At 46.0% G+C, this 24,930-nt stretch overlaps 1 protein-coding gene across 4 annotated transcripts in view; it reads right to left on the reverse strand.

Annotated features, from left to right (window-relative positions):
• TRAF2 (TNF receptor associated factor 2) overlaps window positions 1-5,236 on the reverse strand; it is a 119,622-nt gene extending 114,386 nt beyond the window's left edge. For all 4 annotated transcript variants that reach the window (XM_077476963.1, XM_077476954.1, XM_077476945.1 and 1 more), the window contains exon 1: window positions 5,077-5,236. The gene's annotated coding sequence lies outside the window, so the exon portion shown is untranslated. The remainder of the gene's footprint in view (window positions 1-5,076) is intronic.
• Window positions 5,237-24,930: the final 19,694 nt, after the last annotated feature.

A 24,930-nucleotide genomic window follows, 5' to 3' on the forward strand; every position in this document is an offset into this window, starting at 1 on the left:
TTGGAAGGAGTAGAGAAGGCATTACACGAAAACACAAAATTGAGACAACAAATAGGCTTCATCCTTGAAGGTCTACAATTAGCCATGGAAAGTAACTATTTCTTGTATAGGAGAAATTACTTTCATACGAAAGGAGTAGCCATGGGGGCATGTTATGCCACCAGCACAGCTAACCTTTTTATGAATGCGGGAAGAAAATAAATAAATTATATATATATATATATATATATATATATATACACACATACATATCTGACAGGAAAATACCCCAAATAAAATTGTATCGAAGATAGACGATCTAATGATCCTATGAGAAGGATCAGTGGAGTCGTTTGAAGAGCTCTTGAGGGAAATTAACCATAACAAATATGGGATCTCTTTTACTGGGAAATGGGACCACCAGTTAATCAATTACTTAGACTTACAGATTTTCAAGAAATGGGATGAGCTGTACACAAAGACTTTTTTTTAAAACAGACAGCAATGGATATATACCAACTTTAAGCTGCCACCACCCCAAGTGGAAGGGGAACATCCTCAAAGGGCAACTGTTGAGAATTCGTAGGGAATTGTTGGATGGTGGAAGATTTTGAAAACACAAGCTAATGTTCAAGAATTTTGAGGAAAAAGGGTACCAAGAAAACAACTTAATGAAGCCGAAAAATCAAATAAAGAAAGTGGACAGAAATACACTACTGATAAAAAAAAGGAAGGAGAACCATACCGATATGGCCTATATTACTGGGTTTACACACACCAGTCTATGGATCACATCATCAGAAAATATTGGCCTATCCTAAAATACGATAGGGTTCCTTACCAAAAATACCTAGGTTTGTGTACAGAAGAGCTCCCACTCTTATAAACCATCTAGTCCATAATGTGATCGACGCCCCAAAACCTGTAAAAATATTATCAGAAATGAAGGGATTCTACAGTTGCCAAAAATGGCTTCAATGTAGAGCGAGCAAGAAGCAACCACGGAAGAGTGTCATTTAAATCTAGGGCCGATGCATATATAAGGAATACCAAATAAGGGAGCTTATAACATGCAATGCATAGTAGTCCATTATGCTTTGCCTTTACAGGGAATGAAAGAGGAAGTAAACTCATCAGGGTTTACTTCCTCTTTAAAAAAGAGTGATTCACTGTGGAGGTTTACCCTCATGTGACAGCAATATTTTTTCATTTATTTTTATTTTTTTTTCTTATTGCACATTCACCTGGGAAGAGTGACCCATTGGAGGAGCACTCCTCAGTTGATGGGAAGTGCCACCCACCCTTATATTTATACACTTTTATATACTATTCCAGACATGGGCCATGATGGCATCCCGCTCTGATGGGGGACTGGCATTTTCTGACCTGGTAAAATATTATCAAGCGACTCAACTGTTCGCCTTGATCTCCGGGTTCCCCCCCCCCCCCCATGATCCTATAATAAATAGACAGAGATTGAAAACATATGACTCACGCCTATACACCCAAATAGTTTACTCTGGAATTCAGAGGTGGAAACTGGTAGGCTTTTGGGGTCTATGTCTCAACTCAGATCGCTCTGGCGCAAAATGTCCCACGCATACGAGCTCAGCTCAGAAAAATCACCATTAACCTCTTTCCTCTGTGACCCCAAGATGCCCGCTGGTCTCACTGACCAGATGTCTTCACCCTGCGCAGGGCAACACAGGAACTTATTCTACTTCGGCTACTTGGTAGACCCTAGATCACGTAAATTACTAACATTAACTGAACTCCAGGAAAAATATGACTTAACTTTGCCAGGTGTTTTATGGGAATCTGAAAATACGCCACTATGCCCAAACCTTTGTTCCAAATCTCCAATTTTCAGCACCACCGCCCTTCAAGTACTTAATGTTAGAGGGATGCGCACGCCGTGGTCTGATCTCTGACATATACCGGCTACTTAATTCCTATGCTATTCCAAATCAGGGTAAACATGCCTACATGCTCCGCTGGGAAAAGCTATTGGGAGAAGAAATCCCTGAGATGACATGGCAGACTATGTGGTCCCAGGCGGCTAAAAACTCCATCTCTACGCTCTACAAGAAGAATGCTTAAAAAATTATTTTCTTTTGATACCCGACACCAGACTACTCCACGCCATCTACCCCTCTAGCTCCGATTGGTGCTGCCGCTGCTAGACGGATCTACTGGAGTTGGCTCAAGATAGTGACCTTCTGGACGGAGACACAGCACTTGCTGTCCTGCCTCTTTGGGGTACAGGTCCCCATGATGCCAAAATGTTTCCTACTTGGAGCATCACCATTACGAATTGCCAAACCATCCAAGAAGCTACATGTCCTGACAGCTGCACGATGCCTGCTTGCCCTCAAGCGGAAGCGGCGCTCCCCACCCTCCCAAGAAGATCTGTATGCCAGAATAAAAGATGTGGAGCTAATGGATACGTTGGAAATGCACAATAAGGTCTGGGAGGACTGGCACCACCGGGAGGACTGGCCCTGAGCCGATGATTGAGCTACTACCTTTCTTTCCCATCTTTTCTTTCTTATCTTCAACTCTTTTTATCCCTTCTCTCTTTTCTTTTGTTTTCTCTCACACTCCTTAGGTTCTCAAAAAGAACCTATTGCAAACTTTAATTACTAGCCAACAGTTCATAGTATGATTTTGCAATGATCATGCACCAATTACTGCTACAATGTCTATACTAGCTCCATTCCTGTTTTAGTAATGCATGGAACATACTATGTTAGGTCTATGTTCTTTTACCTGCTGAGATAACTAATAAAACTTTTTTTTTTCCCCAAAATAAAAGGATGGTTGCTGCTCTTGATTCTCTTCTGAAATTGCTAGCTGCTTGGCGGTCATGCAGATCCTCTGACTTAAAACAAAGACATCCGCAATCTTAACTGCTCACCGCCTGCCCACTAGCAAAAGATGGCAGCCCAGAACAGCCGCTCTCGCGGGCACACCGTGTTGCTAGGACACGGCGCGCCCCAGGCTCTTTAACCACGTGATTGGCTGTGTCCAATCACAGCCATTCACATGTAAACACGGAGATGCAGGTAATCGGCTCTCCTCGCCTCACACTGAGAGTGTGAGGAGAGAAGAGCTGATCAGCGGCATCTCCTCACAGGGGGACATCTGGGGATGTAAACAGGCCACTGATCATCAGTGCCCTGATTACAATAAAGAAATAAAGTGTAACAATTACATCCCACCAGGGGCAGCAATCAGTGCCCATTAGCCATGCCAGTAAGTGTTGCCCATCACTTCTGTCCATAATGCCCATCAGTGCCCATTTGTACCGCCTATCAGGGCCTGCCACTGCCACCTATCAGGGCCCATAAGTGTGGCATATTAGTACCTCATCAGTGCCCACCAGTTCAGCCTATCAGTGCCCATCGTTGCCGCCTCGTTAGCACACATCAGCGAAGGCGAAAAATTACTTAGTTACAAAATTTACTGACAGAAAAAAAAAAAAAAAAAAATTTTTTCCCCAAAATTTAAATTTTTGGTCCTTTTTTTGTAAAAAATAAAAAAAGCTCAGCAGTGATTAAATACCACCAAAAGAAAGCTCAATTTGTGTGAAGAAAATTATAGAAAATTTGTTTGGGTATAGTGTAGCATGATAAAAGAAATAGTGCAGCGCTGAAATATCCTCATAGAATTCCTCAACGTATGAGAGACAGAATTAAAGTCTCATAGAAAAGTTGGATAGCAGTGTTCAGCAGTGATGGATTCCTCTGTGTTGATAAGAGCACACATAGATGTCTTTATAGTGTCAACAGACTCAGTGATTCCACCACCAGACAGCCCAACTGCTCACCTCAAATAATAGACCCCCGATTCAACAGATAGATCAAACAGACATTTGCCACTTTCAGTGGACCCACATGAAGATTCCAATGTTCCGGACAAATGAAACTTGACTTCCTGGGTAGTGTTATGTCATCTATGGTAAATACAGAGCACTAAAGCCTAGTGCTGGTTTGTAAACATGGACAAGAACATTCCACAAGGTAAAGTGCAATAAGGTGGTGACAGAAAGTATTGCAATGACTGCTATTTTATTCTCTAGGGTGTTATATAAATATATTTTTGGGGTTCCAAGTAATTTTCTAGCAAAAAAAAAAATGTTTTTAACCATTTGCCATCTGCGCTATAGCTGATAGCGCGAGGAGAAAAAAAAAATCCGATCGCTGGTGGCTGTGAGAGGGACATCAGTCTCGAATGTGGAGAGGCTTCTGTTCCCACCAGTGCCCACAGTGGGTCATCACCAGTGCTGCCCATCAATATCACCTACCAGTGTCTATCAGTGCCACGCACCAGTGCGGCCCCATCAGTGCGGCCCTATCAGTGCAGTCTCATCAGCGAATATCAACGAAGGAGAAAAAAAACTACCTGTCTGCAAAATTTTATAACAAACTATTAAAAAATGTTTTTTTTTTTTTTTTTTTTAAATGTTTGTCTTTTTTTTGTTTGTTTAGCAAAAAATAAAAACCCCAGTGGGGATTAAATACTACCAAAAGAAAGCTCCACTTGTGTGAAAAAAAAAATGATAAAAATTTCATTTGAGTACAGTGTTGTATGACCACGCAATTGTCATTCAAAATGCGACAGCGCTGAAAGCTAAAAATTGGTCTGGCCACGGGGGGGGGGGGGGGGGGGGGGTTTAAGTGCCCAGTAAGCAAAAAGGTTAATAAAACATGTATAGCGTAGGGAGGGTGCAAAAGGAGAACATCCCCTTTTGGGTGAACTCTGCTACTACTACACCTTGCTACTACTACCCTCTGCATTGCTGAGTCCTCAGCCTTCTTATCACTTCCTTACTTTGGGTGATCTCCCATACCCCACCATGGTGATCTCTGCCCCCGGGGGTGTTGCTGGGAAGTTACAGAGGAGAACTCCGGAGTTCTATCCCAGTAATTGCAGCGCCGAGCCCAGGCAGGCGTCATACTTCCTATTCCAGGGAGGAGGCCTGACAGCCGGCGCCCCATGTCTGCACACCTTTCCCGCTCACCCTCCACTCCCAGTGCGGGGCTCCTCCGGCCTCACAACCACCACACACAGCCCAAACCCCAGAGAAACACTCACCCCCTCCGTACGGAGCGCCCGCCTCACATACATCGTACTGCACCGGACAGGGGGGAGGGGCCTATGTGGCCGTTTTCCGGATCTGCCTCAAAAGGGGACGTCCCCTTCTTCACCGTATCCATATATAACAGCCTGCATATCTCCCCCTCAGTATGCGTAGTCGATATGTACACGTCTTCTTATCGTGCCAAACTGAAAGTAAAACCGCGTCACTCCAGTACTCTCTTCCCTCCCTTATATAGAGACAATTCTCTCCCTTTCGTTGTACTGACCCCCAGAACAGAATGTTTTCCTCATTGGGTAGATGCCCCCTTACATTCCGTTGTGTCAACAAGACAGTGAGAATTACTACAACAACCCAAAACAGTGTTAAAGTTTATGTACAGACAATTTTTTTGTCCCCCTAAAGCAGTGGTGGTCAACTTTCTTGCTATAAGGGCCATGCATTAAACTCAGTGAATATTCTGTATCAAAAAAGACAGCAGACACATAACAGGATATAGTCAAAAACTGAGGGCATGATACAAGAGATGGTCAGAGACTGCGGACATGATACAAGAGATGATCGGAGACTGCGGACATGATACAAGAGATGATCAGAGACTGCAGACATGATACAAGAGATGATCAGATATTGCAGACATGATACAAGAGATGGTCAGAGACTGCAGACATGATACAAGAGATGGTCTGAGACTGCAGACATGATACAAGAGATGGTCAGAGACTGCAGACATGATACAAGAGATGATCAGAGACTGCAGACATGATACAAGAGATGATCAGAGACTGCAGACATGATACAAGAGATAATCAGAGAATGATACAAGAGATGATCAGAGAATGATACAAGAGATGATCAGAGACTGCAGGCATGATACAAGAGATGATCAGATACTGCAGACATGATACAAGAGAGATGGTCAGAGACTGCAGACATGATACAAGAGATGGTCAGAGACTGCAGACATGATACAAGAGATGGTCAGAGACTGCAGATATGATACAAGAGATGGTCAGATACTGTGGGCTTCATACAAGAGATGGTGGGAGACTGCGGACATAATACAAGACATGGTCAGACTGCGGACATGATACAAGAGATGGTCAGACTGCTGACATGATACAAGAGACTGTAGGCTTCATACACGAGATCGTTGGAGACATTGGCGGCTGGTGAAGTTTTAGGATGGGGGGGACGAGACCCCGCCCCTTGCTGGTTGCCCCTCCCACTTCTCATAAGCCACACCCCTTGTAGAGAATCCACCCACTCCGTCCCCTGTATTCCACTTGCTTCCACTCAGTGTCAGGAGTATACAGCTCACCATTACAGGACAGAGTATATAGCCCCAGCATCACAGGACAGAGTATATAGCTCAGCCTAACAGATCATGGTATATAGCGCAGCCTTACAGACCTTGTATATAGCATTTCTCACAAAGCCTGGCATATAGCATTTCTCACAAAGCCTGGCATATAGCATTTCTCACAAAGCCTGGTATATATCAGTGTCATTGCTGGGGGGTGGCATCAGTGTCATTGCTGGGGGGGGTGGCGTCAGTGTCAGTGCCGTGGGGGGGTGGGATGAGTGTCAGTGCTGGGGGGGTGGCATCAGTGTCAGTGCTGGGGGGAGATGGGATGAGTGTCAGTGCTGGGAGGTGGCGTCAGTGTCAGTGCTGGGGGGTGGCGTCAGTGTCAGTGCTGGGGGGTGGCGTCAGTGTCAGTGCTGGGGGGTGGCGTCAGTGTCAGTGCTGGGGGGTGGCGTCAGTGTCAGTGCTGGGGGGTGGCGTCAGTGTCAGTGCTGGGGGGGAGATGGGATGAGTGTCAGTGCTGGGGGGAGATGGGATGAGTGTCAGTGCTGGGGGGGTGGCGTCTGTGCTGTGGGGGTGGGATAGAATCAGCGGTGGTGGTGGGGACTGGGTTCATTGGCAATGGCAGCGCTGAGGATTCCCCTGCATTTCTCTGTTTCTTAGTCTCTGGTCTGGGCTCCCTCCGCTCCACACGTGTCTTGCTTGCATCGGTTAGGAAAACTGACACAGCGCCCGTGACCTCCTGCAGCTCCTCTCCCATCACTGTACTCACGGCCTGGGCCAGCCATCATCTGCTTGTTGCTTGTGAAATTGTCAGACCCGGCGGAGAGACAGTGTGGGGCTAGGCGCTGTGCAGTGAGAGTCAGACAGACAGGCAAAATGAGTGTGTGGCTGTGCAGAACGGAGGGGCAAGAGACAGTGTGCCAATGCTAGCCTAGCAGCACAGCAGTGCATTGACTTACCTCCTCTCTCTGAATACAGTCCACCGCACGCACACGAACTAAAGGTCGACTCCTCCCACTGTGACCGGGAAACCACCCCCACAGTACCGTGGCTACCCACTGTCCTCTCCTCCAGTCCCCGCCAGCTAATCCTAGGCTAATAATAGCATATTCTGACCAATCCCAGGAGAGTGGGAGTGTGTGCGGGCGCACAGCTTGCGCCCTGCACACACCCTAAACATGGGCAAATCAGCTTCCCAGCCTGCAATCAGCTGATTGCAGGCTGGGAAGCTTCCCATAGACCGCCACATGTCCGGCGCCTGGTCACTCTTAAAGTGACTTTTTTTTCTTTTTTTTTAGCTTGGGGGGTGGCGTCCGAGCACCCCTATGGATGGACCGCCACTGGTTGGTGACTGCAGACATGATACAAGAGATGGTCAGAGACTGCGGACATGATACAAGAGATGGTCAGAGACTGCGGACATGATACAAGAGATTTTGAATAGAACAATTGTTGAAAGTAATAGACTTTATAGGCATAGACACAGGTTTCTTTCAAATACTTTTTAACAAAATGTATTTAAAAAATAAAAATTACTTGCAAAACAGACATAAATTTGCATGAAACACTAATTGCCTCAGAGCATAACGATTACACTGTCAATGTGGTCTATTTAAATCACAATTGGATAGCAGACTCACACATTTCCATTTTGCCATGACAGATATTAATATAACATAGACAAAGCAAATAAAAAAAAAAAAACAGTAATATGGACAGTGTATCATAGATGACTCAGCTCGAAATTGCCCTACATGTTACGAGTTATACAAACGCTTCATCAGGAGCTTTTGGCGTTTTTCTAAAAACAAATGAACAAAAAATTAAAACAAACAATCACAAATTCATAAAAATTACATATAATATATCGTAAAAGACAAATATTCACTTTGTAAATGTGCTCCCCTTTACCCCAGGACCAGAATTTTTTACCACCACAAGAAAAACAAAACAAACAAAAGAAAAAAAACACACCTTGTGAAATAAAATAATATTATACAGACAGGTGTAGAACAATTAGGTGCACCATGGGAACAGGTGTGACAAATTCAGGAGATTAAATATTTAAAAATAATTTCATTACTTACATTCCCTAATATAGGTAGAGGGATCGTGTATACGTGAGCAGGGAGTGGTAGTATTACCCTGGGCATACAGCCAAGGACAAAGGATACTTTAAAAAAAAAAAAGAGGGGTAATCTGTGCAATAGATAAAAAAAATTTTAGTTAATGAGACTAAAATTTCAAAATTATAATAGCGTATATTGAAATTTTTAATATTTAATTTTTGATTATTATATTTAAATTTATTTTGAGAGATTATAAAGTGTTTAATTATTTATTTTTAATTATATTGATTATTTTTGATTTTATTATTATTTATTAGATAATATATAAAAGAAATAATAATTAAAGATAAAGAAAGAAGTGCCCTTACTTTAAGATTTACCCGGAAATCCTCCAGGGGTAAAATCCTCCAGCTGCAGTCAGTCCCGGGATACCCCAGAAAATGGGAAATCGTATAGAATTGAACGGTTATAAAAAAAACACCTTAATCTAATTGTAGCAAATATAAAAAAGAGGAAGACCACTCCCAGCTCACGTATACATGACCCCTCTACCTATATTAGGGAATGTAAGTAATGAAATTATTTCCAAATATTTAATCTCCTGAATTTGTCATACCCGTTGGTGCACCCAATTACTCTACACCTGTCGGTATAATATTATTTTATTTCACAAGGTTTTTTTTTTCCTTGTGGTGGTAAAAAATTATGGTCCTGGGGTAAAGGGGAGCACATTTACAAAGTGAATATTTGTAATTTTTATGAATTTGTGATTGTTTTAATTTTTTATTCATTTGTTTTTAGAAAAACGGCAAAAGCTTCCGATGAAGCGTTTGTATAACGCGTAACATGTAGGGCAATTTCGAACCGAGTCATTTATGATACACTGTCCATATTACTGTTTTTTTTATTTGCTTTGCCTATGTTATATTAATATCTGTCATAGCAAAATTGAAATGCATGAATCTTCTATCCAATTGTGATTTAAATAGACCACATTGACAGTGTAATCGTTATGCTCTGAGGCAATTAGTGTTTCATGAAAATTCATGTATGTTTTGCACTAAGTAATATTTATTTTTGTAAATAAATTTTGTCAAAAATTATTTTAACCACCTCCCGCCCGCCCTATAGCCGAATGACGGCCGTAGAGCAGGCGGGTTCCTTCTATCGGTCGTCCCTGGACGTCCTTGTGTTTACTTCCGCAATGCGCGCCGCCGGGGGCGCGCATCGCGGAAGTTTTGTATTCGCCGTGTCTCCTGGAGACAGGCAAACATAGATCGCCGTGAACGCCCAATCAAAGTGGCCGTTCACAGCGCGATCGCAGCTGCCAATGGGAGATGATCTCAAATGTAAACATATGAGATCATCTCCCATTGCCGTGTCTCGAGTCATAAATTGTATACTGTGACTAACACTGTCAGCCCCAGTGCCAACTGTCAGCCCCAGTGCCATCTGTCAGCCCCAGTGCCATCTGTCAGCCTAGTGCCATCTGCCAGTAGTGCCAGTGCCACCTGCCAGTGCCACCTGCCAGCGCCAGTGCCATCCGTCAGCCCCAGTGCCGTCAGCCCCAGTGCCACCAGTGCCGCCAGTGCCAGTGCCACCTGCCAGCGCCACCTGCCAGCGCCAGTGGCATCCGTCAGCCCCAGTGCCGCCAGTGCCACGTGCCAGTGCCACCTGCCAGTGCCACCTGCCAGCGCCACCCGCCAGCGCCAGTGCAGCCAGCCCCAGTGCAACCTGCCAGTGCCACCTGCCAGCGCCAGTGCCACCTGCCAGCGCCATCTGCCAGCCGCAGTGCCATCTGCCAGCCCCATTTGCCAGAGCAAATAGCCAGCACCATCTGCCAGTGCCAGCCCCAGTGCCATCTGTCAGCGACATCTGTCAGCCCCATCTGTCAGCCCCATCTGTCAGCCCCATCTGTCAGCCCCATCTGTCAGCCCCATCTGCCTCCAGTGCCATTTGTCAGTGTCACGTGTCCTCAGTGCCACGTGGGGTCACTTTGTGGGCATTTCCATTGTCCTGGTGCTCCAGGGCCTTCAAAAATGTAATAGGTGGTTGAGAAATGAAATGTGTAATTTATGCTCCTAGAACGCCTGATGGTGCTATTTCAATATTGGGCCTCTGTATGTGGCCAGGCTGTGTAAAAGTCTCACACATTTGGTATCGTAATACTCAGAAGGAGTAGCAGAACGTATTTTGGGGTGTCATTTGTGGTATACACATGCCATGTAAGAGAAATAACCTATTACATTGAAAATTTTGTGAGAAAAAAAAAAAAAAAAATCTTCATTTTGCAAAGAATTGTGGGAAAAAGATGACAACATCAAAAACCTCACCATGCATCTTAGTAAATACCTTGGAATGTCTACTTTCAAAAAAGGGGTCATTTGGGGGGTATTTGTACTTTCCTGACTTGTTCGGGTCATAAGAAATGAGATGGGCCACCAGTACATCAGGTGTGATTAATTTTTTATGATTCGCACCACAGCTTGTAGACTCTCTAACTTTCACAAAGACCAAATAATATCCACTAATTTGGGTTATTTTTACCAAAGATATGTAGCAGTATAAATTGTGGCCAAAATTTATGAAAAAAAAATTATAATTTGCAAAATTTTATCACAGAAACAAAGAAATATGCGGTTTTTTTCAATATTTTCGGTCTTTTTTCATTTATAGCACAAAAAATAAAAACCCCAGAGGTGATCAAATACCACCAAAAGAAAGCTCTATTTGTGGGAAAAAAAGGACACAAAATTCATTTGGGTACAGTGTTGCATGACTGAGTAATTGTCATTCAAAGTGTGAGAGCACCAAAAGCTGAAAATTGGTCTGGTCAGGAAGGGTGTTTAAGTGCCCAGTAAGCAAGTGGTTAAAGAAACCTGTGTCTATGCCTATAAAGTCCATTACTTTCAATAATTGTTCTATTCAATAAACTCCAAATATCGGGACGTGGCACGTTTTACTATGTTTTGTATCCACAGTACCACCCTGTGTTTGATACGCTAATAATTTAATGATACAAGAGATGATCAGATACTGTGGACATGATACAAGAGATGGCCAGAGACTGTGGACATGATAGAATAGAGGGTCAGAGATTGTGAGCATGATACAAGAGATGATCAGAGACCATGGACATGATACAAGAGATGGTCAGACTGCAGGCATGATACAAGAGATGGTCAGACTGCGGGCATGATACAAGAGCTGGTCAGACTGCGGGCATGATACAAGAGATGGTCAGACTGTGGACATGACAAGAGATGGTCAGACTGTGGACATGACAAGAGATGGTCAGACTGTGGACATGACAAGAGATGGTCAGACTGTGGACATGACAAGAGATGGTCAGACTGTGGATATGACAAGAGATGGTCAGACTGCGGGCATGATACAAGAGATGGTCAGACTGCGGGCATGATACAAGAGATGGTCAGACTGCGGACATGACAAGAGATGGTCAGGCTGTGGACATGACAAGAGATGGTCAGACTGTGAACATGACAAGAGATGGTCAGACTGTGGACATGACAAGAGATGGTCAGACTGTGGACATGACAAGAGATGGTCAGACTGTGGACATGACAAGAGATGGTCAGGCAAAACTTTTTTTTTTGGTATTTTGGATGGAGTAAGGGAGTGTTTTTTTCCCCACTTTCAGCAATAGCGGTCAACAGGACATATACAGTGGGTTAATCTCCCTAATGGGGACACAGACAGCAATGGAAACCTGGCAGGTGTTCTAATCCACCTCCACTCTATCCAAAACCGAAAAAAAACGTTTTGTCTTTAATTATACTCTAGGGGTCGGCTCACATGAGAACGTATGCAATCACTCATGCGGTGCATTTTTGACAACTCATTCATTATTATATGGACCGCCATATGCACAGGGATGAGCAAAAAGTATGGCAGGTACAACTTAGGGCGGCACAGTAGTGGTTAGCACTCTCACCTAGCAGTAAGAAGGGTCGCTGGTTCAAATCCCAACCACGACACTACCTGCCTGGAGTTTGCAAGTTCTCCCTGTGCCTGCGTGGGTTTCCTCCGGGTACTCCAGTTTCCTCCTACAATCCAAAGACATGCAGGTAGGTTAATTGGCTTCTGTCCAAAATTGGCCCTAGTATATGAATGGGGACCTTGGATTGTGGGCTCCTTGAAGGTAGGGACCAATGTGAGTGTGCAATGTACAGGGACAATTGTAGACGCTCACTCAGGTTGAACTGGATGGACTGGTGTCTTTATTCAACCTTACAAACTATGAAACTTGTAAAATAACCCCACACCAAAACTACATGGTAGCATGGTGTTTTTTTTAGAAGCATTCGGGAATGCTTGGCACCTGCATGTGTCTAACAAGGGCAGCATGTACGCGTGCAGGGGAGGGGGGGAGGGGGGGGGGCATACACGGAAATGCATATTTCCCACACCACAATTGGTGTCAATGGGCTTTGAATGGATATCCTCTACTTGGCCCGTACAGCGTGCATGAGGCGTTTGTTTGCCTGTCTGGAGATCTGTGCAGGCAGCCTATGTTAGTGAATGGGGATGCAGCGTCTGCCCAGATATAGCCACATACTAAGTGTTAGTTACCCCAACATTTCATATTCCTGATATGTGCCTGCTGTACCATGTACTTGTATGAGAAAATATCCTGTTCTCTTTGTATTGCTTCCTTTGCGTGAAATTCCTGGTGTTCCTGCCAGTCCCTCTGCTTTCCTATTAAAAACTGACCACACCAAGCAGGAGAGCACACTGTGGTCAGTTCTAGCTTTGCTGGGAACTCAGTCTACTCTCCTCCAACGATCAGACTTGTCCTGATACCCCCCCCCCCTCCTCCAAACCTCCTGTACAGCGTTTCACTGGGAAGTGTACTGCTGTTTCTCCTCCCCCAGCTCTTATGCAGCTGAGAAAAGAGGGTTATACTGTATCTATATAAAAATGTTTTGCCTTTCATTTCCACTTTAAACCGAATGGGTTGTTTTACAAGATGGGGGTTTGTCAGGCATGCAGGGGCTGGTGCCTGACCCAGAATGATAGGAAAAGGGGGAAGGCAGTTTCTTGCCCCCCCTTTTCCTCATGGGAAATCGGCGGGAATGGCAGTTTCAAGTCCCCCCTGAAGAGCCTGAACGTTCTCAGGGGGAACTTAGTAGGCTCACGTGGCTTGGAGAGGGGTACAGGTGACCTCTCCCGAGTCTCGTGTAAAAAGCCTGGGAAAATCCAGTTTAAACTGGTCGGAACCAGCCTAGTTAGGGCTATAAAAAGGGGTTCCATGGCTAGCGGGCTCATTCGCCTCAGAAAAGGAGCTGTGGTGTTCTCCTACCCCACCCTTTTGTTACTTAGTTTAACTAACTTAGTTAGTGTCACGGCTGTTATGTGGTAAGGTCACCTTTGTTATATAAAAAATTATATATAAAAAATATAAAAAAACAAAACAAAGGGGGACTAGTTGTTTCATATGTTCAATATTTATTATAAACATTTTGTGTTTGATGAATAAAGTTATTAAAGTTGGGAATTGTGTTTTGCAGCCTGAGCCGTAGTGGCTAGGTTAGCTTAAGGGCCGGTTCACACTGCGGGCGATGCGAGGCGACATGACTTGCCTCGCCGCAATCTGACAAGTCGCCCCCGTTCTGTACAATGGAACCGTTCTGAGAGGAGCGACTCGAGTCGCTCCGACTCAGAAAAAAGGTTCCTGTACTACTTTCGGGCGACCTCGGGGCGACTTGCATTGACTTCTATACAGAAGTCATTTGCAAGTTGCCGCTGAGGCCGCGGCAGGTCGCGGTGAGGCAAGTCGGTGTCGCCTCGCATCGCCCGCAGTGTGAACCAGCCCTAAAGTGGTTGTATAGTGTTTTTTATACTTTTACCTACAGGTAAGCCTATAATAATGCGCACAGGGGATTTTCGGCTGAAAGCCCGGCAGACACCAGACTTTGCCGGAAAGAAATCTCCCGCGCGCATGCGCAGGAGTGACGATATCGCGGCTCTGGCCACTCACAGCGCCAGAGCCGCGATACCCGGAAGACACGCCGAGGTAACATGTCAGCTCCCTCGGGGTGGATTGTTGGAGATTTTGGGGCCTCTTTCTAAGGTAAGGGTTATATAATGAGCTAGTATGCAGTGCAAACTAGCTCATTATGCCTTTTGCCTTGCAAATCTGAAAAAAAAAAAAATAATTCAGCGGGTTTACTCCCGCTTTAAAGCATTTATGTATGTGAATTTGATTGAATAAATTTATTTATAAACGTTTGAAACCAATAATAAACAACCGCGGCCATTATTATCCAACACTTGTCTGCTGGTATTTATTTAAGTTTTAAGTATCATTTCCCGCCTGCTGTCCCATGCACACTGTCTGGGTTTGGAGCTATGCACCCACCCCTGTATGTCTGAAGCTGTACAGCAGCTACATCTCTATTCACTAATATACAATAGGCTTAGGGTTGCCACTTTTTCTTCAAGTCAAACCCAAACACTTTAGTGGCGCCAGCATTTTTTTGTTTTATAAACTATACATATGTAGCACCCTCTACCTAAAAGGTAGGTGCTAGAGTAGTATTTTCTAGGGTCCAAGTAAAGGTAAATTTAGCTAGGAAAAACTTGTAAGAGCAGTGTACAATGCTGTGTGGCCAGGGAACACAGCATTAAGTATGGACTGGCTGAAAGTAGAAGTCCGTTTATTGCCATGTGTCGGGTCAATGGGGAGGGATGCTGTGTCATCTCTGGCCTGGTTAGCACATTGGTAATAACTTCCAAAGACTGGGTGACTGTCTGATTCATAGAAGCTGGAGAAGGAAGCTGTGTGCATCTCTGGTTCTTTGACTCATGGGACAACATCATTCTGGTTTACCAATGGGAATTATTCAGAGTGGTTCCTTTTGTTCTTTTGGAAGTCAATAACTATGCAGTAAAGGATTTGCACAAAGGAAAGAAGCAACAGTCAGTAAAGAAGTTAATGCACAGAAATACAATAATACAAGGCCAAGGCCACAAGTAATTTAAAGAATGTGCTGTATCATAGGCATCTCATATTTCCTCTTCTCCTATCCAAGTTAAACCCCATAATAAAAGCAACAAAACGGAGCAGAATGTCTGGTTATAGTCTTTAACATGGTGAATGGGAGGTTGGCAGCAGGGTTATTGGCGGATTGCGATAACCAACTCAGCAGCCCTTACGAGGGTACTGCTACACATATATTATAACATTTCTAATCATATGAAGTTAATAACAAGAGTCCCCAGATTTCCCCTTTTACATCTGAACTCACAGAGTTCCCTTTGACTGTAAAGGGGAACTCTGCAGACTCTGATATAAGGGAGAACTCTGGGGACTCTAACATAAGGGATGCTCAGCAAACCCTGATTTAAAGGGGGAACACTGAGAACTTTGATGTACGGAGAGGACTCTGATTGAAGGGGGAACACTGGCCTCTGGTGTAAAAGGGGAACTCTGATATAATGGGTGCTCTGAGAACCCCGATTTACCTTAGTGTAGTCAGTCAGAGGCATGAGATAGAGGGGGGGGCAGGGGAGGACTTCAGTCACATACAGATGGATGGTGATCTCACTCACCCCCTGGCGGCACCTCTCATCCACATGTATTTGAGGCTGCTGGACTTCAAATTTCCAGCCCGCACTTTCCTTTTCTAATGCCGCGTACATGCAATTGGAATTTTGGTCGGAAAAAGCTCTGATGGTTTTTCCGACAGGATTTCGCTCAAGCAATTTTGCGTACACACGGTAACACCAAATTCCAACCATCAAGAACACGGAGACGTACAACACGTACGACGGGACTAGAAAAAGGAAGTTCAATACTCAGTAGCCAATAGCATCCATCTCGTAGTTGAATCTGAGCATGCAGTTTTTGCGCATTGGCATTGCATACTGTTGTGGAAAATTTTATGAAGATGTATTTTAATATGTATTGTCATAAGAGTCCCCCTGTGTTCATTCTCCCCTAGCCCGCTCTAAAGAGCTGACTGGGGCAGACTGACGCTGGTTGAGGTCCGTTAGGTAGTGGATAACTTCCTAGGATTGGAAAGAGGTGTTTGCAGAGTGGGGGTATGTCCACCAGCAAAAGGGCCCTTGTGCATTGTACAGGCGATCGTCTGAGGGGATATGCTTGCTCCGCAAGGATTGGTTGTGGGCGGATGTGTGCTCATTGTCTCTGCTGTGTCTGATCACCACATGTGGAGATACGCAGTGCACAACTGTGGATAACCTTCCATCCACAAGGAGGTGTAGAATAATCCAGGTATACATTGTTCTCTAGAACAATGTATATTAAGGATTTCTATCAACGGAATTGTAGTCATCATTCATTGGTTTTGTATCATTGAAAGCATTTAGTCAGTTTGCTAGTCTATTTGAATGTATACATGTCCTTTAATGGTCATTCTCATCCTGTGTTGCTGCTGTGAGGTCACAAGCTTTGTAGGAGGTGTTTAGCTGTTGGAGGCAAAGCCTCCAGGGTGTGGTTTCCTGTTTATGTGTAAATAAAAGAACCAGACGGACGACCCGCAGGAGAAGTCAGGCGGATGGAACTGAGAACGTAAGAAGAAGGATGGTCATGTCTGTTCATTTGGATGAGTGAGTTGAAAGATAAGAAGTATTATATCATTAAGACGAAAATGTTATTATGAGCACAGTAGATGTGGCTGTGTGCATAGCATACAGCCAGATTGTTACCACAATACACACGATTGGAATTTCCAATAGAAAATGTTTCCATTGGAAAAATTAAGAATATCCTCTCAAATTTTTGCTGGCGGGAACTCGGCCAGCAAAATTCCGATGGATCATACACACAGTTGCATTTTCCAATGAAAAGCTCTCATCGGTCTTTTGCTGGCCGAAATTCCGGTTGTGTGTAGGTGGCATTAGGAGTGTGGGCAGACACAGAGGGATACGGGCGGGAGGAAGAGGTGCAGATTGAGCCCTCTCTCCTCTCCAGTCTGTGTGTTTGGGGGAGGGGGGGTGGTTAGTGCTGGCTTTGGGCATGTAACAGACACTCTCAGCTTAGATAACTGCAGCCAGCAAACCTGTTGGGAAGTCATAGTCCAGTCTGAATAATGTGTCTAGGTTTCAGGCAGTCTGAAATCCAGACACATGATTCCAAACCCGAACTGTCCAGGTGAATCCCGGACAGTGGGCTGCCTGAATGCAGCTCCAGACATGTAAACAAAGGCCTCATCCATGCTGTATGTGCCTCAGCATCTGTGTGAATGACGCCATATGCCCATCCTTGCTTCTTTTCACCCCCCAGGCAGCCCACCCAAATGCTAACATTATAACCTTACAGGGCTGTATACACACTGCGGTTGCAGTGAAAGATGCCCAATTCTTGTATTTGCATGGCGAAACTTTTCTTGGCACATCCTTCATCTAATTTCAGGTATGCACACTGGTTCCATTGAGCTAAGCTCAGCGTGTGCAAGATACAGAACACGTGTCCGCAGCTTGAGTGCTGGGACACGAATTAGGAAGTACAGGTTTAAATGTGTACAGAGGTATTTAAAGCGGGGTTCCACCCTAAAGTGGAACTCCCGCTCATCGGAAACCCTCCACCCCTCTGGTGTCACAGTTGGTACCTTTCAGGTGGGAGGGGGGGGTGCAGATACCTGTCTAAGACAGGCATTTGCACCCACTTCTGGCCATAGACTCCTACAGGAGTCTATGCTGTTTCCTGTCCCGGCGCGCTGTCTGCTGGGACACACACGGGTCCCAGAGACAGCGCGGACCATTCCCATTGCACTGCGCGACTCGCGCATGCACTGTAGGGAACCGGGAAGTGAAGCCGCAATGCTTTGCCTCCCGATTCCCTCACCGAGAATGGCGGTGGCAGCAGCCGAGCGATCGATTGGCCTCGGCTGCTGACATCGCTGGGCCCTGGGACAGGTGAGTGTCCATTTATTAAAAGTCAGCAGCTGTAGTATATATAGCTGCTGGCTTATAATATTTTTTTTTCCAGTGAATCCCTCTTTAAAAATGCAAAAAAATCTCATTTGAAAAAAATATTTAATATATAGGTTGAGGGGTTTAAAGGAGGGATTCCTTGAAATTGCATTTTATTACTAGAATTCCCCTCACTTTGGGAGATTTGCTTTTACTTCCTGTTGCCTGTCTAGGAACAGGAAGCAAGTGTCCACAGACAACAAAAAATAAATAAAAAATCTGGTATGGGGTTTTAACCCTTTCCTGATTATACAAGTACTAAAAAGCACATTTATGAGTGACATAGGGAAGGGATAGCACGTACCTGAGCAAGAGACCGTTTACCTGTTCATATCATGTCAGTCTCCCCCAGGCTGACCTGGGGATTCCGAGCCGATTGCTTTAGGCACAAAAAATGACCAGTTACACTTACCAGTAACGGGTTTTCTAGGAAATCTTCCAGGACGGCACACCTGAGAGATGACTGGTCCACCTGACAGGAAACGCAATCAACAACAAGTTTAAAAGTTCCCACCCCTCCCTCAGACCCTCAGTTATGGCAAAGGATAACCCCACACCAGTGTCAGAGGGAACAATCTGTGAGGAGTGAATACACCACACCAACAAGACAAGGGTAGGGAAGTAGGCCTGCCGTCCTGGAAGATTTCCTAGAAAACCCATTACCGGTAAGTGTGACTGGTCATTTTCTCCAGTCATCTTCCAGGACGGCACACCTGAGACGATGAGCAAAAAGTTCAGGCCTACCTTAGGGCAGGACAACCGCTTGTAGGACCTTCCTGCCAAATGCCAAATCCTGAGGGGACAACAGCCCAACTCTGTAGTGCCTCAGAAACGTCCTATGGCTCGTCCATGTTGCTGCCCTGCAGATCTGGTCGATTGAGGCGCCTGCCCTTTCTGCCCAGGAGGTCGCCAGGGATCTGGTTGATGGGCCTTAAGGTGGGCTGGCACTGGTTTACCTGCCTGCCTATAAGCAATAGTTATGGTCTGTCTGACCCATTTAGCTATCGTTGGTTTAGAGGCTTGTAGACCCTTTCTCTTCCCTGAGAAAGTGATTAATAAGTGACTGGATCTCCTAAAGTCTCTCACTCTTTCCAGGTATACTAGGAGACAGCGCCTGACATCTAGGAGATGGAACCTTTCCTCTTCCTTGTTTTTAGGATTCTGGCAAAAAGACGGGAGAATAATCTCCTGTGTTCTGTGAAATAAAGAAGCTACTTTTGGCAAATAAAGGGGATCCCGAGTGAGGATTGCCCTATCCTCTAGGATACGCAAAAATGGCTCTTTAATCGAAAGAGCCTGTATATCACCCACCCTTCTGGCCGTGGTAATAGCAGGATGGAAGGCTAACTTTAATGATAAAAATCTAACAGAAATTTGAGCCACCGGCTCAAAGGGCCCCTTTGTTAGGGCATATAACACCAGGGATAAGTCCCATGGAGGGCAACTGACTAACCTGACTGGAACTAACCTTTCCCTGGCCAACAGAAATCTCTTTATTAGGGGTTCTTGTGCTAGCCTCCTGTCAAAAAACACAGACAGGGCTGCCACCTGGACCTTGAGAGTGCTGACTGCCAATCTCTGGTCCACCCCCTTTTGAAGAAAGTCTAGGATGGTAGGTATCATCTGGAGAGCCCCCTCCTTAGACTACAGCCAATGGGAGAAAACTTTCCAGACCTTTACATAAATCTTTCTGGTGACTCCTTTTCTACTGAGGAGAAGAGTGTCTATCACTCTCTCTGAACAACCCCTGTCACGGAGTATTTCCCTCTCAAGAGCCATGCTGTCAGGGAGAGACGGTCCGGGTCGGGGTGAAAGACTGGACCTTGAATGAGTAGGTCTCATTGTACCACCAGGTGCAGCGGGGGAGATACTGAGTGACTCTGAATGGTGGGGAACCAAACCCTCTTGGGCCACCAGGGTGCTATCAGCACCAGGTCTGTCCTTGACTGGGTCAACTTCTGTAGAACCCTGGGAATGAGTGCCAGTGGGGGAAAGGCATAAGCCAGCCTGAAATCCCACACCTGTACAAAGGCGTCTATCCCCTCTGCCCCCTGTTCCTTGTAAAGGGAGAAAAATCTGTGGACCTTTGCATTCCCCCGGGAAGCAAATAAATCTATTTCTGGCTTGCCAAAATGCCTGCACACCAGGGCAAAAATCTCTTTGTTCAACTCCCATTATCCCTGAAGGATGGGATGTCTGCTTAGAAAATCTGCCTGAAGATTGAGCGACCCTTTTATATGAGTCGCTGAAAGTGAAAGAATCCTCCTTTCTGCTTCCCCTAGGATCTGCTATGCTAACTCCCTCAGTCTGCCTGACCTTGTCCCCCCTTGGTGGTTCAGGTAGGCGACCATGACCAGGTTGTCCGAGAGAACCTGTACCTCTCTGCCCTGCAGATGATCTTGGAAGTGGCTTAGCGCCTTGCCTACCGCCAGAAGCTCCCTGAAATTGGAGGACTCCCTGGCTTGGCTGCGGTTCCAGGATCCCTGGGTATACCGGTCTCCCAGATGAACCCCCCCAACCCCAGGCGCTGGTGTCCGTGGTTAGAACCAACGGGTCTATCTGGGACCAGGGGCGTCCCTTCGACAGATTGTCTGAGTCGAGCCACCACCGCAGAGAGAGAGAGACCTCTTCTGTGAGCGACACTCTTCTCTCTAGTGTTTCTTTTCTTCCCCCCCACGAGACAAGCAGGAAGGCCTGGAGCTGCCGAGAATGGAGCTGTGCCCAAGTCACTGCCGGTATGCAAGAGGTCATGAGACCCAGTAGTCTCATGATATACCTCAGGGAGGCTTCTCCTCCTTCGAGAAGGGTGATGACTGCATTCTGGACTTTTGCTACCTTCTCTATTGGTAGGAATACCCTCTGTGCCTGTGAGTCTATCAGGTAGCCTAGATAAAGCTTGGACTGGGATGGAGTCAGTGAAGACTTTTCCCGGCTGACCATCCATCCCAAGGTCTCCAGGGTCCGCAGCACCTTGTCCCTGTCTCTCAAAGTTTGCGCGTGATCCACACTGTAGACCAGTAAATCGTCCAGGTAGGGTATCAAACCTATTCCCTGAAGATGCAAGTATGCTACCGCCTCGGCCATTACTTTTGTGAAAACCCTTGTACTGGCCGCCAGTCCAAATGGGAGTGCTCTGAATTGCCAGTGTTCTACCTTCTGCTGCCTGCAAATCGCGAAGCATAGGTGTTCTGGAGCAATGGGTATGTGTAAATATGCATCTTTCAGGTCCAGAGTGACCATAAAAACTCCTGCCTGAAGATGTTTCCTTACAGAATAAATACTTTCCATTCTGAACCTCTTGTGCAATAAGTAACGGTTGAGTCCTCTCAAATTTATTATCAACCGAAACTTGCCCGAGGGCTTCGGAACCACAAACACGTGGGAGTAAAAGCCCTGGAACAACTGACTGTCTGGAACCGGAGCAATAACGTCTTGCTCTGTCAGCTCTTGTATACTTCCCAGTAGACCCTCTGCTTTGGCAGGGTCCCTGGGGAGAACGGCAACTAAAAAATTCTGTGGGGGTAACCGCTGAAATTCTAGTCTGTACCCTTCTCTTAAGAGGCTTAAAATATATGGGCTTTGCGTAACCTTCTCCCACTCAGAAAGGAACCTGCAGAGCCTTGCGCCTACCTTTACGGTGACATCATTTGGCTTCCTTATGGGAAGCCCCGGAACCGGAAAAAAGGATTGCAGTCTTTTCCTTTCCTTTTCCGAGATTCCACCTTTTCCTCTGGTCACCTCTCCCCTTATGTTGGGTCTTTGACTGGGGGCCACGGAAAAAATCTCTTGCCCCTTTCCCTCTTGGGCTTCACTGGGAACTTCTTTCCCCTCTCAGTAGACCGGGACAGAACCTGATCCAGACCCGAACCAAACAGCAGGGAACCCTCAAAGGGAATCCCGCATAAACGAGATTTGGAAGTGAAATCTCCATCCCAGGTTTTTACCCATAGGGCCCTCCTGGCGGAGTTTAGAAGTGCTGCTGATTTAGCCATGGTTCTGACAGTCTCCACCGCTGCATCTGCCACATACGCTATCACTTTGCTGATTACCTCCAGCGAGTCTATAATTTCTTTAGTCTCTCTGTTACGTGAGACATGTTTTGTTAACGTGCCAAGCCACGCGTCTGCATTTCTGGCTACACAGGCAGAGGCTAGGGCGGGAGCCATTGCCGCCGCATTCGCCTCCCAAGCCCTCCTGAGTAAAATCTCAGACTTCTTGTCCATCTGGTCTTGAATGCTTCCAGAATCTTCAGAGGACAGATCATACCTCTTGGACACCTGTGCTCCTCCCCAGTACTAAATTCTGGGACCTGACCCTCCTCCACTTCAGACAAAAAGGAGACTTGTCCCTGGGAACCTTCCGTGTAGGACGTGGATAGGTCCTCCTGTGAGCGAGGGGTATCTCTACCAGAGGTGCCCCCATCCTGACCTTTCTCCAGTGTGGTCCGGAAGGATTGGAGGGTGGCTATCATTTCTGACTGCAAGGCACGACACTCCTTTACTACCTGAGCGGTCTCCTTGCCTGCGAGCTTAAAAATGCACTTATCGAAAAAGGGCTTGCTGTGGTCTTGTGATAATTTAGAGTTACAATAGCCACAGCGCCTGGACTTAGATGTAGCCTTTCCCTTGGACCTACTGGCTGACCCCTGGGCAGAGCCTTCGGTCCCTGGAAACAGTAAAAGAAAAAAACAGACAGTTTTAGCTACTCACGTCCTAAAAAGGGCAAGGGGGGTCTGCCTCAGAGCACCCTGCCCCTACATTATACAGTCGGATCACTCACCCCCTGTAGCGACCTCACTGGCTGTCTGCTCAGACGGACCTTCCATGTCCATGGCGGTTTAGCTGCCCTGCAGGATCGCTGCTCTGGACCAGGTACTGTCTTGAGCGTCCCCTCCTGTTTGCCTGCGGAGTGCTGTGGTCGTGGGTTTGGATTGCACGCTATTGCCTCTCCAACCCTTCTAGTGCTGCCTGGGTGCTTTCCACTGCACCTTCTGCTGCCTTTGCAGGTATTTGGCGCCATCTTTGTGGAAGTCAGTCGCCCGGAAATGACCTTGGGCACTCGCAACGGACTTCAGGTCATGCGCAGTGATGCTGGAACGCACGCTATTGGCGTCCAGTCATCACTGCCCCAGAGTGAGAGGAAACCCCACCGGACTGGCGTCTGGAAGTCCGATGCCCGGAAGTGACGTTGGGCGCTCACGGCGGAGTTCCGGTCATGTGCAGTGGCGCTGAAACGCATGCCATTCGCGTCCAGCCACCGCTCCATAGGGGAGAAGGATGAAGCTTACCCCACTCCACCAATGAAACCGGAACCAGCAACCCCCTTTTAGGTAAGACGAAACAGTACGGACGGGGAGCAGTGCTACCAAGGACAATCCCCCTGTCCTGCGAGCCTGCTATTGGTTTTCCAGTCAGAAAACTACTCCCAAGGTGGCCCTCAACATCGGAGGTCCTTTGAGACTACCGCAGACCCCCCTGTCTGCTCGAGTCTGCCTGGGAAAAAATTCTTGAGAAAAAAGGGTCCCAGACCCCAGTTTAAGAAAAATAAAAAATGTAGAAACTTGGTTTCGCTGCCATCCTGTGGGAAACACAATCAAGAACTGAGGGTCTGAGGGAGGGGTGGGAACATATAAACTTGTTGTTGATTGTGTTTCCTGTCAGGTGGACCAGTCATCTCTCAGGTGCGCCATCCTGGAAGATGACTGGAGAAATATACATATGGCGCGTATGAACATGCAAGTATGTAAAAGGATTTTTGTTGTATAAACTTTTGGCAGTCAGATCTCGTTTACACAAGAACGCCAGCAGGTGTATTTATTTCTGTACAGTTTTAGAAAGAAAAAGCAAACCAAACCCAACTGCACCAACGGTAATCTGGACAAAGCAGGCAATACTTGTCCATTACGGAAAACACAAGCTGTGTGATTAGATAAATATTTCAAAGTAACGTGACCAGTACTGGGCGTAGAGTTGCGTTGTGGTGACACCGACCTTAGCCTTGGTCTTGTGATTCTCTTACGTACTAATCACAGCTAGATTACATGACAATGTCACCCTGAGCAATTTCAATGACTAGTAACATTGTTCATGTAGCATCACCATGTACTGTATGTTACATTTAACAAATAACTTCTCTGTCCTCTAGTTAAAAATTACTTTTTTTTTTATTAATTTTTTTTGTGCTTGTTTAGTTTAGGGGTGCAGGATAAGGAGTAATACTGACCTCGTTTCTCACTCCACCAGGGTCATTCCAGAGGTGCAACTGGTCCAATGAGCCCTCCTATATAATGTACTTCCAGCTATGGTAACACTTTTGCCATGTATAATGCAGAGCTAATAGCCCTGCATTGTGTGCCAAAGGAACACCTGGGGCAGGGGTAGGTTAAAGGGATTGTAAAGGGAATTTTTTTATTTATTTAAAATAACAAACATGTTATACTTACCTCCACTGTGCAGCTCGTTTTGCACAGAGTGGCCCCGAACCTGCTCTTCTGGGGTCCCTCGGCGGCTGTC

This window comes from Lithobates pipiens, unplaced genomic scaffold (assembly GCF_037356315.1).
Source record: "Lithobates pipiens isolate NorthernLeopardFrog02 unplaced genomic scaffold, aLitPip1_a1.2 Scaffold_1, whole genome shotgun sequence".
Lineage (NCBI taxonomy): Eukaryota > Metazoa > Chordata > Amphibia > Anura > Ranidae > Lithobates > Lithobates pipiens.